A 12475-nucleotide genomic window follows, 5' to 3' on the forward strand; every position below is an offset into this window, starting at 1 on the left:
GCGTGCGCAGCTCTGGTCCCCCTGAGGGATGATGTTAATTCCCGCTAAATTTCAAAGGACTAGTTTCAGCTAGACTGTGCCGAGAGGAACGCAAAGCCGAAGGGAAGGTGAGGCCAAAGGCCAAGTGAGGGGCCAAAGAGAGGGAGAAAAGACGGGAGCTCTCAGAGTAAGGAAGGGGGAAGGAGAGGGAGTGCTTGATAAACGCTATATATGTATATATTTTTTACTCCTACCCTATGCTGTAGGAAATCTCATTTTACAGAGAGTCTTAGGTATATAACTTGGGTAGGTCACACGACTGATTCGTGGCCCAGCCAGTGTTCTGATCTGGGACGTCTGACTTGAGAAGCCCTGCTTTTAACCACCACCCTATCCGTGGAACAGTATTTGAGCATTCATTTGACAAACACTTATTGAGTAGTTTACTAGGTTTCAGGCACTGTTGTAGACACTTGGAATACAGCAGTGAACCAACCAATCAAAATTCCTATCCTCATGGAATTTACATTCTAGTAGGAGAGGCAAACAATAAACAAATTAAAGAATCATCAGCTCTGATAAGTTCTATGCAGAGAATCAAAGTAAGTTATTATAAAAGAGAGTGACTTGTTGGGTATTTCAGATTGGTCAGGGGACCGTCTCTGAAGCAGTGATATTTAAAGCTTACACCTGAGTAACAAAAAAGGAGCAACCCAGGCAGAAGGAAAAGCAAGTTCGAAGGCCCTAAAGCATGAGGAAGCTTGGTGTGTGGAAGCAGCAAAGAACAAAGCAGGTTGGAGTGTGGGGGGGATGGGGGGGATTATACTGGAGTGGGACCTGATCATGTAGAACCTTCCAGACTTTAGTAAGGAATTTGGGATTTTCTTCTAAGTGTGATGGGAAGCTGTATTAGAATTAAGTCCCACTATGACAGAATACCTCACATAATTGGGGCTTAAACAAGATGAAGTTTATTTCTCTCCCATGTAAAAGTCTAGGTAGGTGTTTCAGGGCTGGTGGGTTGCTCCACTGTGTCAGGGACCCACACTCCCTCTATCTTGTTGCTCCACAGTGCGTTACCTCCCCTCCCAAGTTCACCTCATGGTCTATTCCAGCTTCAGCCATCATGTCTGTTACAGCAGCAGGAAGAACCTGCTCTTTTTAAGGACATACACAACCTCATTGGCTCACCCTGGTCAGAATTCAGTCACATGACCACACTTAAGTGCAAGGAGGGACTCTGGAAAATGTTTTCTTTATTTTGGGCTTCCATGTGCTCACCTAAACTTCAGAGTCTCTATTACCGAAGTGGAAGGGGAGAAAGGATATTAGGATAAAACCACAGCCTCTGCCACAGAAACCATTGGAAGGATTGTAGCAGGAGCAAGAGATGATCTGATGTTCAGTTTCAAAAAAAATCATTCTGTCTGCTATAGCGGAAATGGTTACAGTGGGGATGATTGAAACTAGGGCAATTAAGAAGTGAGTTCAGCTGTCCGGGTGAAAGGTGATGGTGGCAGAGACTAGGGTTGTAGGAGTAGGTTGGAGAGTAATGGATTGATTCAGGGAATGTTTTGGAGGTAAAATCCATAGGATTTGTCAATGGATTACATGTGGGAGGTGAGGGAAAGAGGAATCAATGGCAACCTCTCTAGAGAAGCACTGTCCAATAGATCTCTCTGTGAAGATGGAAATGTTCTGTATCTGACTGTCCAGTATGGTAGCTACTAGCTACGTGTGGCCATTGAGCACTTGAAATGTGGCTAATGAAGCTGAGAACCTGAAATTTTAATTTTACTTTATTTTAATTAATTAAAATTTAAATTGAAGTAGTTACATGTGGTTAGTGGCTACCATATTGGACAGGGCAGCTCTAGATTTTTGTTTTGAGCAACTGGGTGGCTTATGGTGCCATTTATTGAAAAAAAAAAAGGAGACTGTAGCAGAAGAAGGTTAGGGGATGCTGATAGCCAGAAATCAGTAGCTTTGCTTTGGATGTGTTGATTTGAGATACTTGTGAGGCCTCCAAGTAGTTGATCAAGTAGACAGGTGGATATATAGTTTGGATTTGCAGGTGAGGCCAGAAGTGGAAATGTAGGTTTAGGAGTCATCAGTGTACAGGAGCTATTTAAAGCCATGAGACTGGGTGAGGTTGCTTAGGTGCAGCATGTAGACAGAGAAGAGGGCCCAGAACTAAGCTCTGGGCACCCCGATGTGTACTTGGTTTCATCTCTCCAGTTATCACAGCCGCAAATGCACTTAAACGCTGCCCCCACCCTGCCCCCCAGAAAAAAAGATGACACCAAGTCACATCCAGATACGCAGCTGTGACATCTCGAACCACTTTAAACATTCCTTCTCGAGTTCACAGTTTCCAAGTGCTGCCCATTCCTCCTGTATTTCCCGTTAGCCGAGGGTTATTTCTTACTATCCTGAAACCTCGAACAAATTGGTAGTCTTAGCTACCACAAACCCTGGTGTACAGGATAGTCGTGGGGTAGGAAAATTAGAACGTTAATATGGGCTGTGATCGTTTTTTTTTGGTTAATTTGTGCCACTGGGTGTGGCGGTGCAAGGAGGCAACCTCCTCTGCCCCTCCCAAACCCTATCGGGGAGTAACAACCCCATTTCCCCTGTATAATCAGAGCACAGCTAGCATGGGAACACCCTTTTCTGCCATTAGCCTGCCGTGGGAGGAGTCCCAGATGGCCAGGTGGAACCCTCATCGGGTTCCCTGGCGAAAATACCTCGCCCACTTGGACAGTTAAATCCACAGAACATGAGTGATTTGGGGGATGGAAAGGAAATATTTTTAGAGATCAAAGTAATAGTGAGAGCTGCCACCTTCCACCCCCGACCCCAGCCCTTGGTTTCTGAACCTCTAATATCGGCTGAGGGAGAATTGACACTGCATTTCAGTCACTGTGTGAGATCACATATCATTTTCTTTTATTTTCTTTTTTTTCCACGTATCATTTTCTACAAGAAAGTGTCCCAGCCTCACAGGTGCAGTCTCCTGGGTACTGCTAGATCTGTTTTCAGAACCCATTTCATTGTTCTATAGGACCAGCTGCTTCTTGTGGATGGGAAATATGATCATGGCCCATGGCTGGCCAACTGTCTTATTTCTCTCACTGGGAAATTAGTTTCCTGGTTGGAGACATTTTGTCTGGCCCCCCTGTGTTATGCAAAGTCAGTAATTCCAGGGTTGGTGAAGTAGTCAGAGGCATGACCTGCTGGGAAAGAAAACCCAGATACAGAATAAGTGTTTCTTCCAGAATATTTAAATGACCACACCCTCAGTGACAGAAGGGATCTGATAGACATGACCTGCCACTACATTCCTGACGGTTTCCCAAGAAACCTCGTGCTTCATTCGGGCCTCAGGACTGTATCCAACCTCCTACTGATTTCACTTACTGTTTATAATACTTTTTTTTTTCGGTTATTTTCTTCATTTTTTCTAGGTAGAGATCACCTGATATTCAAATAGTGATAGTTTTAACTTCTTTTGATTTTTTAAAATCTCTAATTACTTTCTCTTGTGTAATTTAGTTGTTTGAGCATCTAGAACTAGTTAAATAATAATGGATATCTTTTCTCCTTCTTTAAGGAGAGAAATGTCAGAAGAAACTCTACAAGAAAGCTGTAGTTGCCCTGGCTGTGACCGTCTGCCTGGGTTCTGGTGGTTTGGTACTTCTCCTTTGCTAATTGGAGTCGTAATAGCATGGACTAGGGCAAAGCATGTAAAGTTTCAAAAGGGGTCTACACGAAGTATTACCAGTGTCCTTTGATGTACCTTGGGAAGGGCTGGGAGCTGGCAGGTGGGCCATAGGCAGAATGTGAGGCGGGGCGTGCTTACTGCTGGCTGCAGAGTGAGGAGGGGGCACACAGCCCAGCAGGCAATGGAGAGGCGTGTCTCCACAGTGACCCATACACCAGTCAACGTCTTAAAGATCTTAATTTCTTGCGTTGGATGCTTACTTATTTTATTTTAATTTTTTATTAATTAAGGCTAAAAACATTTCATATAAGCACTGTTTTAGGGAATTCCCTGGCGGTCCAGTGGTTAGGACTCGGCGCTTTCACTTTGGGGGCCCAGGTTCGATCCCGCAAGCTGCATGGTGCGGCCAAAAAAAAAATTTTTTTTAAAAAGCACTGTTTTAGCTGTATCTCATAGATTCTGTAAGGTTGTGGTTTTGTTATTTTCTAAATATTCTGCATTTTGATTTGTACTTCTTTACTGACTCAAGAGTTTCTTTTAAAGAAATACATGTAGAAGCTACAGAACTTTTCTACAACAAAGCTGTAGCTGGTATGAATAACCTCCCTTCTTCACCAGCCGGTTCATGTTCCCTTTGCCTTCAGCCTGAAAAAAAAAAAAAAAAAAAAGTTCTTTTAAAAGAGAACAATAAAAACATATTCAGGTGATAGGGACATTTTTTTTCTCTTAGTTTTAATCTTAATGTTTAGTGATACTACACAGTGATCAGAGAATGATGTATGTGTATTAGTTCTATTTTTTCAAGCATAACAAGGCTTTCTTTGTAGCCTAATATATAGGCAAGTTTTGTGAATTTTCTCTGGGTACCTGAAACTAAGGTGTGTTTGATAATATCAGACCTACCTTATTATGCTGTTGAGTTCATCCAACTCCCTGTTTACTTACTTGTAGAGTTTTTCATAATGTAAAGTCTCTCTCTCTCTCTCTCTTTTTTTTTTTTTTTTTTGGCTGCACCATGTGACATGCTGGATCTTAGTTCCCCGACCAGGGATCCGAGCGCTCGTCCCCTGCAGTGGAAGCGCGGAGTCTTAACCACTGGACCACCAGGGATGTCCTGTAAAGTCCCTCTTTTACCTTGCTACCCCAGAGAGAGAGAGAGAGAGAGAGAGGGCCTCATGCCAGGACTTACCAGTCTGATTGTCATTCACTCCAACTCTTCTGTTTCTCTGAGTTAAACTGGGTCCAGGAAGCACCTGTCTGACCTACTCAGTTCCCCATCTCAAACACCTGAGACAGACCCTCAAGGGCTTTTGCGTGCCATGGTATGCCCCTCACCCTTGAGAAATGTGTTGTCCTGGCTCTTTTTGAGATCTGCAATAGCAGTGACCTTGCTACCCTTCCTTCCACCCACACCTCCTCTAGAACTCCACTACTTTTGGCAGCCATTCCATTGGAATTGTGGTTTGAAGCTGGAGCTAGTTCATTGTTTTGCTGAAATTGGAATTTGTGTTTTTGTTTCTTATTCTCTCCATTGCTCTTGGATGGTTGCAAGAAGGTAGAGAGGAAATGCTGCCTTTATGCTACCATCTTCAAAATGAAACTTCCTACGGGCTTTTGATTGAATAATGCTGAACCAGTTCACTTCTAGGTAGTACTAGCATACTACAAGGAACCATCTGTAAATCTGGCTGGAGTCTTTTTACCCTCATTTACCTTGTCATAGGGGACTCCCTCCCAAATGGGCCAAGTGAAAGCATATGTGACTGGGAGGGGAGAAGCATACAAAGATGTAAACAATGTCTCAGGTAACTTACTTAGGCAGAATCTGGAGTCTACTTAGTTATGGAAAGCTCTGGGTTGCCCCATTCTGAGGCGAGATGGATAAACAATGCTCAGTTCAGGTTTCATGGTAAATTTCTGTCCCTGATATTTACACCAGACTTCAGGAGCACAATAGAAGATGTTTCCTGAAAGGAGAATAGTTATCTGCTGAAATGTCATCTTGCTTCAAACGCGCAGGAGCCCCACTGTGATGCTCTGTTGGCCATGCCAAAGTTCAGTGGACTAGACATGTCCAGCACTATGGTTGGCAAGGCCATAAGGGCATTTTGCTCTGCAGCCTGGACTAGTTTCAAAACTTCCTTTTTTGTCCTCTCCTCCCTCGAATGGACATATTTTCAGGCCAACCAGTAAATGAGTCAAAGAAGGAGTCCTAAGCAGGCTCACTCTACACAAGTTGGCCATGGGCCCATCCGGTCTCACAGATTCTTCTAAGGAAATCAGCCCCGTCTTCCCATGGCCCACACTGAGTGGGCAGCCCACTGTAGCAGTAGAATTTTGTGCTTAGGGTCACTGACCGCAACTGATGGGAAAGGTGGGAAGACCCATGATCCTAAGACAGACAAATCATACCATGACCTGTGGCCTTTAACGTTGTCTGCCATAATGAGATAAGCAAGGACATTTCAGCTCTGCCCATGATGGAGTAACAGGGACTGCATTCACCCTCCCACTTTAAATGACTTAAGGATGGGCAAAGGGGAATTCCCTGGCAGTTCAGTGGTTAGGACTCCGCACTCTCACTGCTGAGGGTCCGGGTTCAATCCCTGGTCTGGGAACTAAGATCCCTCAAGCCGTGCGGTGCAGCCAAATTGGAAAAAAAAAAAAAAAAAAAAAAGGCAAAGTATATAAAACAATTGTTTTCAGATATTGGACAGTGGGTAGCACAGGACATTGATACCTGAGAAAAGGGAAAAGAACGAGGTCAGCCCTATCATTGCTCCAGCTTGCTGTCTGGATAGAGTTCCCAGGCTGCAGTACAAGAAGGGGGACCTGACACACAGCCCACTGGGTTCCCTGAGTTGAGGAGATAGAGCTTAGGCCAAGAGAGCTTGAGTTTACAGGGCAAAGTATTGGAAGGAGAGCTGCACAGAGACAGAGAAAGAGGTCCTGAAATCTTCAGAGGGTTCCTCTTGGGTCTTTGGCTGAGTACTTATCATCACATGTGGATGAAGAAACTACTCAAGGCTGGATAATGAACCCCCAGAAAGGAACAGGTGAAACACTTTCTAGAGAGCACACAAGTCTAGGAATATTTCACATTCCTAACACCCAGAATGGAAAACCTCATAATACACAAGGCATTGAGATTACTCCAAAAGGTATTTGCTAAATAGTACTGTAGCCAAATTAGCCCTAGACTAAAGGCTGCTTTGGTCCCCACTGACAAAACTTAAAAGCAAGCCTTGAAAAAAAATTACAAACTATTTCCAAATAGCTTAGCTGCATCCCAACAGAGAAGCCAAAAATATTTAAAGGAATACAAAGAAATTCAGCACCCAGATGTAAAATTCACAGTGTCTGGCATCTAATATAAAAAGAATCAGATGTGAATTCTCTGGCGGTCCAGTGGTTAGGACTCCACGCTTTCACTGCCAAGGGCGCGGGTTCGATCCCTGGTCGGGGAACTAAGGTCCCACAAGCCATGCAGCGTGGAAGAAAAAAAAAAAAGAATCAGTGATTCAAAAAAGCAGGAAAACAACCCATAGTGATGCAAGAAAATCAAACAATAGAGACAGACCCAGAAATGACACAGATGATAGAATTAGTAGACAAGGACAGCAAAACAGCTGTTAAAAATATATATCTTGGGCTTCCCTGGTGGCGCAGTGGTTGAGAATCTGCCTGCCAATGCAGGGGACATGGGTTCGAGCCCTGGTCTGGGAAGATCCCACGTGCCGCGGAGCGACTAGGCCCGTGAGCCACCAACTACTGAGTCTGCGCGTCTGGAGCCTGTTCTCCGCAACAAGAGAGGCCGCGATAGTGAGAGGCCCGCGCACTCTGCAACTAGAGGAAGCCCTCGCACAGAAACGAAGACCCAACACAGCCAAAAATAAATAAATAAATTTATTAAAAAAAAAAAAAAACTTTATTGCAAAAATGCTAACCACCGTCTGAGCCCTCAGCAAGTCATAATCTTTTTGCTGGTGGAAGGTCTTGCCTCAGTGTGGATGGCTGCTGACTGATCAGGGTGATGGTTACTGAAGGCTGGGGTGGCCGTGGCAGTCGCTTAAAGTAAGACAGCAGTGACGTTTGCCACATTGATTGACACTTCCTTCCACAAATGATTTTTTTTGTAGCCTGCAATGCTGTTTGATAGCATTTTACCCAGAGTAGAACTTCTTTCAAAATTGGAGTCAATCCTTTCAAACCCTGCCGCTGCTTTATCAACTAAGTTTATGTAATATTCTAAATCCTTTGTTGTCGTTTCGACAGTCTTCACAGCATCTGTACCAGGAGTAGTTTCCATCTCAAGAAACCACTTTCTTTGCTCATCCAGAAGAGAAAACTCTGCATCCATGAAAGTTTTATCATGAGATTGTAGCAATTTGGTCACATCTTCAGGCTCCCCTTCTAAATCTAGTTCTCTTGCTCTTTCCACCACATCTGCAGTTGCTTCCTCCACTGAAGTCTTGAGTCGTCCATGAGGGTTGGAATCAACTTCTTCCAAACTCCTGTTAATGTTGGTATTTTGACCTCTTCTAATGAATCATGAATGTTCTTCATGGTGAATCCTTTCCAGAACGTTTTCATTTGACTGCCAAGACCCATCAGAAGAATCACTATCTGTGACAGCTATAACCATAAGAAATGTATTTCTTAAATAATAAGACTTTACTACTATATATAAAATAAATAACCAACAAGGACCTACTGGATAGCACAGGGAACTATACTCAATATTTTGTAATAACCTATAAGGGAAAAGAATCTGAAAAAGAAGATATATATCTGAATCACTGTGCTATACCCCTGAAACTAACACAACATTGTAAATCAACTATACTTCAATAAAATTTAAAAAAAAACAAAGCAAAGGGAAGAAAATAAGACTTGAAAGTCAAAATGACTCCTTGAACCATGGGCTGGATGTTATGTTAGCAGGCATGAAAACATTAATCTTGTGGTCCATCTCCATCAGAGCTCTTGGGTGACTGGGTACATTGTCCATGAGCAGTAATATTTTGAAAGAAATCTTTTTTTCTGAGCAGTAGTTCTCAACAGTGGGCTTAAATATTCAGTAAACCATGTTGTAAACAGATGTGCTGTCATGCAGGCTTTGTTCCATTTATAGAGCAGAGTAGATTTAGCCTAATTCTTTATTTATTTTTATTATTTATTTATTTTGGCTGCATTGGGTATTCTTTGCTGCACGTGGGCTTTCTCTAGTCGCAGCGAGCGGGGGCTACTGTTCGTTGTGGTGCGTGGGCTTCTCACTGCAGTGGCTTCTCTTGTTGTGGAGCACAGGCTCTAGGCGCGTGGGCTTTAGTAGTTGTGGCACGTGGGCTCAGTAGTGTGGCTTGTGGGCTCCGGAGCATAGGCTCAGTAGTTGTGGCGCACGGGCTTAGTTGCTCCGCGGCATGTGGGATCTTCCCGGACCAGGGCTCGAACCTGTGTCCCCTGCATTGGCAGGCAGATTCTTAACCACTGTGCCACCAGAGAAGCCCATGGAGACAACTTTTTTCCTTCAACGTCCTGAACCAACCTCTGCTAGCTTCAGATTTTTCTTCTGCAGTTTCCTAGCCTTTCTCAACCTTCGCAGAATTGAAGAGAGTTGGGGCTTTGCTCTGAATTAGGCTTTGACTTAAGGGAATGTTGTGGCTGGTTTGATCTTCTATGCAGATCATAAAACTTTCTCCATATCAGCAATAAGGCTGTTTTGCTTTCTTATCATTCGTGTGTTCACTGAACTAGCACTTTTAATTTCCTTCCAGAACTTTTCCTTTGCAGTTACAACTTGGGTAACTGTTTGATGCAAGAGGCCTAGCTTTTGGTCTGTCTTGACTTTCAGCATGCCTTCCTCATTAAGGTTAATCATTTCTAGCTTTTGATTTAAAGTGAGAGACATGTGACTCTTCCTTTCACTTGAGCACTCAGAGTCCATTGTAGGGTTATTAATTAGCCTAATTTCAATATTGTTGTCTTAGGGAATAGAGGGGCCCCAAAAGAGGAGAAAGGTGGGGGAATAGCCAGTCAGTGGAGAAGTCAGAACACACACAATATGTATTGCTTACGTTTGTTGTCTTATATGAGCGCGGTTTGTGGTGCCCTAAAACAATTACAATAGTAACATCAAAGATCACTGATCACACATCACTGTAACTAATATAATAATAATGAAAAAGCTTGAAATATTTCGAGAATTACTAAACTGTGACATAGAGACATGACGTGAGCAAATGCTGTTGGAAAAATGACGCAGATAGACTTGCTCAGTGCAGGGTTACCACAAACCTTCAATCTGTAAAACAAAACAGAACAAAACAAAAAAAACCCATATCTGTGAAGTGCGGTAAAATGAGGTATGCCTGTATACACCCAAAAGGATTGAAAACAGGTACTCAAACAAATACTTGTACACAAATGTTCATAGCAGCATTTTTCACAATAGCCAAAAGGTGGAAACAACCCAAATGTCCATCAGTGGTTGAATGGATAAAGAAATTGTGGTACATACATACGATGGAATATTGTTCAGCCATAAAAAGGAATGAAGTGCCGTCACATGTGACAGTGTAGAGAAATCTCAAAAACATTATGCTAAGTAAAAGAATTCAGATACAGAAGGGCACAAGTTGTATGATTCCATTTATAGGAAATATCCAGAATAGGTAAATCCATAGAGACAGAAAGCATGTTGGTGGTTGCCTGGGTCTGGGGAGAGGGGAATGAGGAGCTATTGCTTAAGGTCTGTGAGGCTTTCTTTGGGGGTGATGAAAATGCTTTAAAACTAGATAGACACTGTGAATGTACTAAATGCCCCTGAATTGTATACTTTATAATGGTTAGTTGTATGTTATGTGAATTTCACCTCAATTTAAAAAAAAGACATTAGACAACTAGGTTCCCTTCCCCTATAGGGCCCACAGGTAGGTGACTGCCCCTTCTCTACCTCGAAAGAACACTGGGACTTTACTCCTGGAGAAGGTAAAACAGAAGGTTTCTGGACTGTGGGATCCAAGCCCAGTTGAAGGTGAAAGTACCTTATTGAAAATATGGGGATTTAAAGAAAGCTAGTGCACCAAATGTTGGGACACCAAACACACCTCCGCCCCCGACCTCAGCTCCCAAAATGCTGGTAGCCGGCCTTTATCCTCCAGGCAGAAGCTTAAAAGTATATTTTGAAATATGACTAGCCCAAAAGAAATATTTTCTGAAATATGAGTAGCCGAAAAGAATAGACTTAAAGACATTGAGTTTGGAGATTCTCCATGGAAATGGTTGAGCTGGATCACCCTACAGTGAACCCCACAGGCAGAAAGCTCCACCCAGGCACACAGAGCTGCCAGTCACCTTTTAGTACTCACTGTGGTGCCCTGCTAAGGATCGCCAGTATTTCTGAGGGAAACCCCTTGTATGAAAGGCATAGATACAAAAACAAAAACAAACAAAAAAACAAAACCAAAAACAGAAATAAGCAACCTGAAAGAAACAGATACAATGCAGAGAGAAGATTTTACAAAAAACCCCACCATAATTAATATCCTTAGAGAGATAAGATACTACTTTCATGAAACAAAAATAAGATGCTTTTTAAAAAAGAATAGTCAGAGAACAAGAAATGTTGGAAATTAAAAATACGAAAAAATATGAGAAGAGAAAGAAACAGAGGGAAAAGTGTAACTGAAAAAATTTAAGAAATTTCCCAGAATAGAAGGGCATGAGTTTCTAGATATAAAGGGCCTATCAAGTGTCCCAACACAACTGAGAAAAACCAAGAACCTCACCAAGGCTCATCCTTGTGAAACTGAAAATAGTGGAGATTAAGTATATGTATTTAATACATATATATTTCTAAGGATACAAACAAATGGTCCAAATTAGTATTTATAATAGCAACTCTGGAAGCTAGAAGGCAAAGGACCAATGCATTAAAAATTCTGTCGGAAAATAATTTCCAACCTGCAATTCCGTACACAGCTAACCTGCAATTATGAATTATTCTGGAATAAAGGCATATTCATTAATTCAAGGTTCGGATGCAAGCGACAGAAAACCCAAAACAATAGTTACAATTTTCTTTCTTTCTCACATAAAAATCCAGGTCACTAGAGTGGCTCTGTTCCATGAAACTCTCAGCAACTCAGGTTCATTCCAGCCCTCACTCTGCCATGCCCAGAGTGTGGGCTTCATCCTCATGGTCCAGGATGGTAGCATCTGAGTACCAGCCACCAGATGGAGAAAGGGATGATGAAGAAGGAGCAAGGGGCATTTGCCAGCTATGTCTTTAGGAAGTTTCTCAGAAGCTGCTAAATAACACTTCTGCTTACATCCCATTGGTCAGAATTTGGCCTCATGGCTACACGAAGCTGCAAGGGAGGCTGGAAATGTAGAAAAAAAGACTTGATTTTGGATGATCTTGTGCCCAGCTAAAAACTTTATTACTAAGGAAAAATAGAAGACAGACGTGTGGAATAAGTAGCAGTCTCTGCTACACAGTCTTGAACATTTCCTGAGCACTCTTTTTCAGAAGCTACTGGTATACAGTTGTCCCTCAGTATCTGCAGGGAATTCAGTCCAGAACCATCCCTACCAAAAATCCATGATGCTCAAGTTCCTTATATAAAATGGCATAGTATAATTGGCCCTCCATATCCGTGGGTCCTGTGGAGGGTCAACTGACCAAAGTGAAGGGCTAAAGCAAGAAAGAGGAAGACTTGGGATCCATGAGTGAGGGTCCAACACCAGAAAGATAAAGGGACTCCCCTGGGT

This window comes from Balaenoptera ricei, chromosome 15 (genome assembly GCF_028023285.1).
Source record: "Balaenoptera ricei isolate mBalRic1 chromosome 15, mBalRic1.hap2, whole genome shotgun sequence".
Taxonomy (NCBI): domain Eukaryota; kingdom Metazoa; phylum Chordata; class Mammalia; order Artiodactyla; family Balaenopteridae; genus Balaenoptera; species Balaenoptera ricei.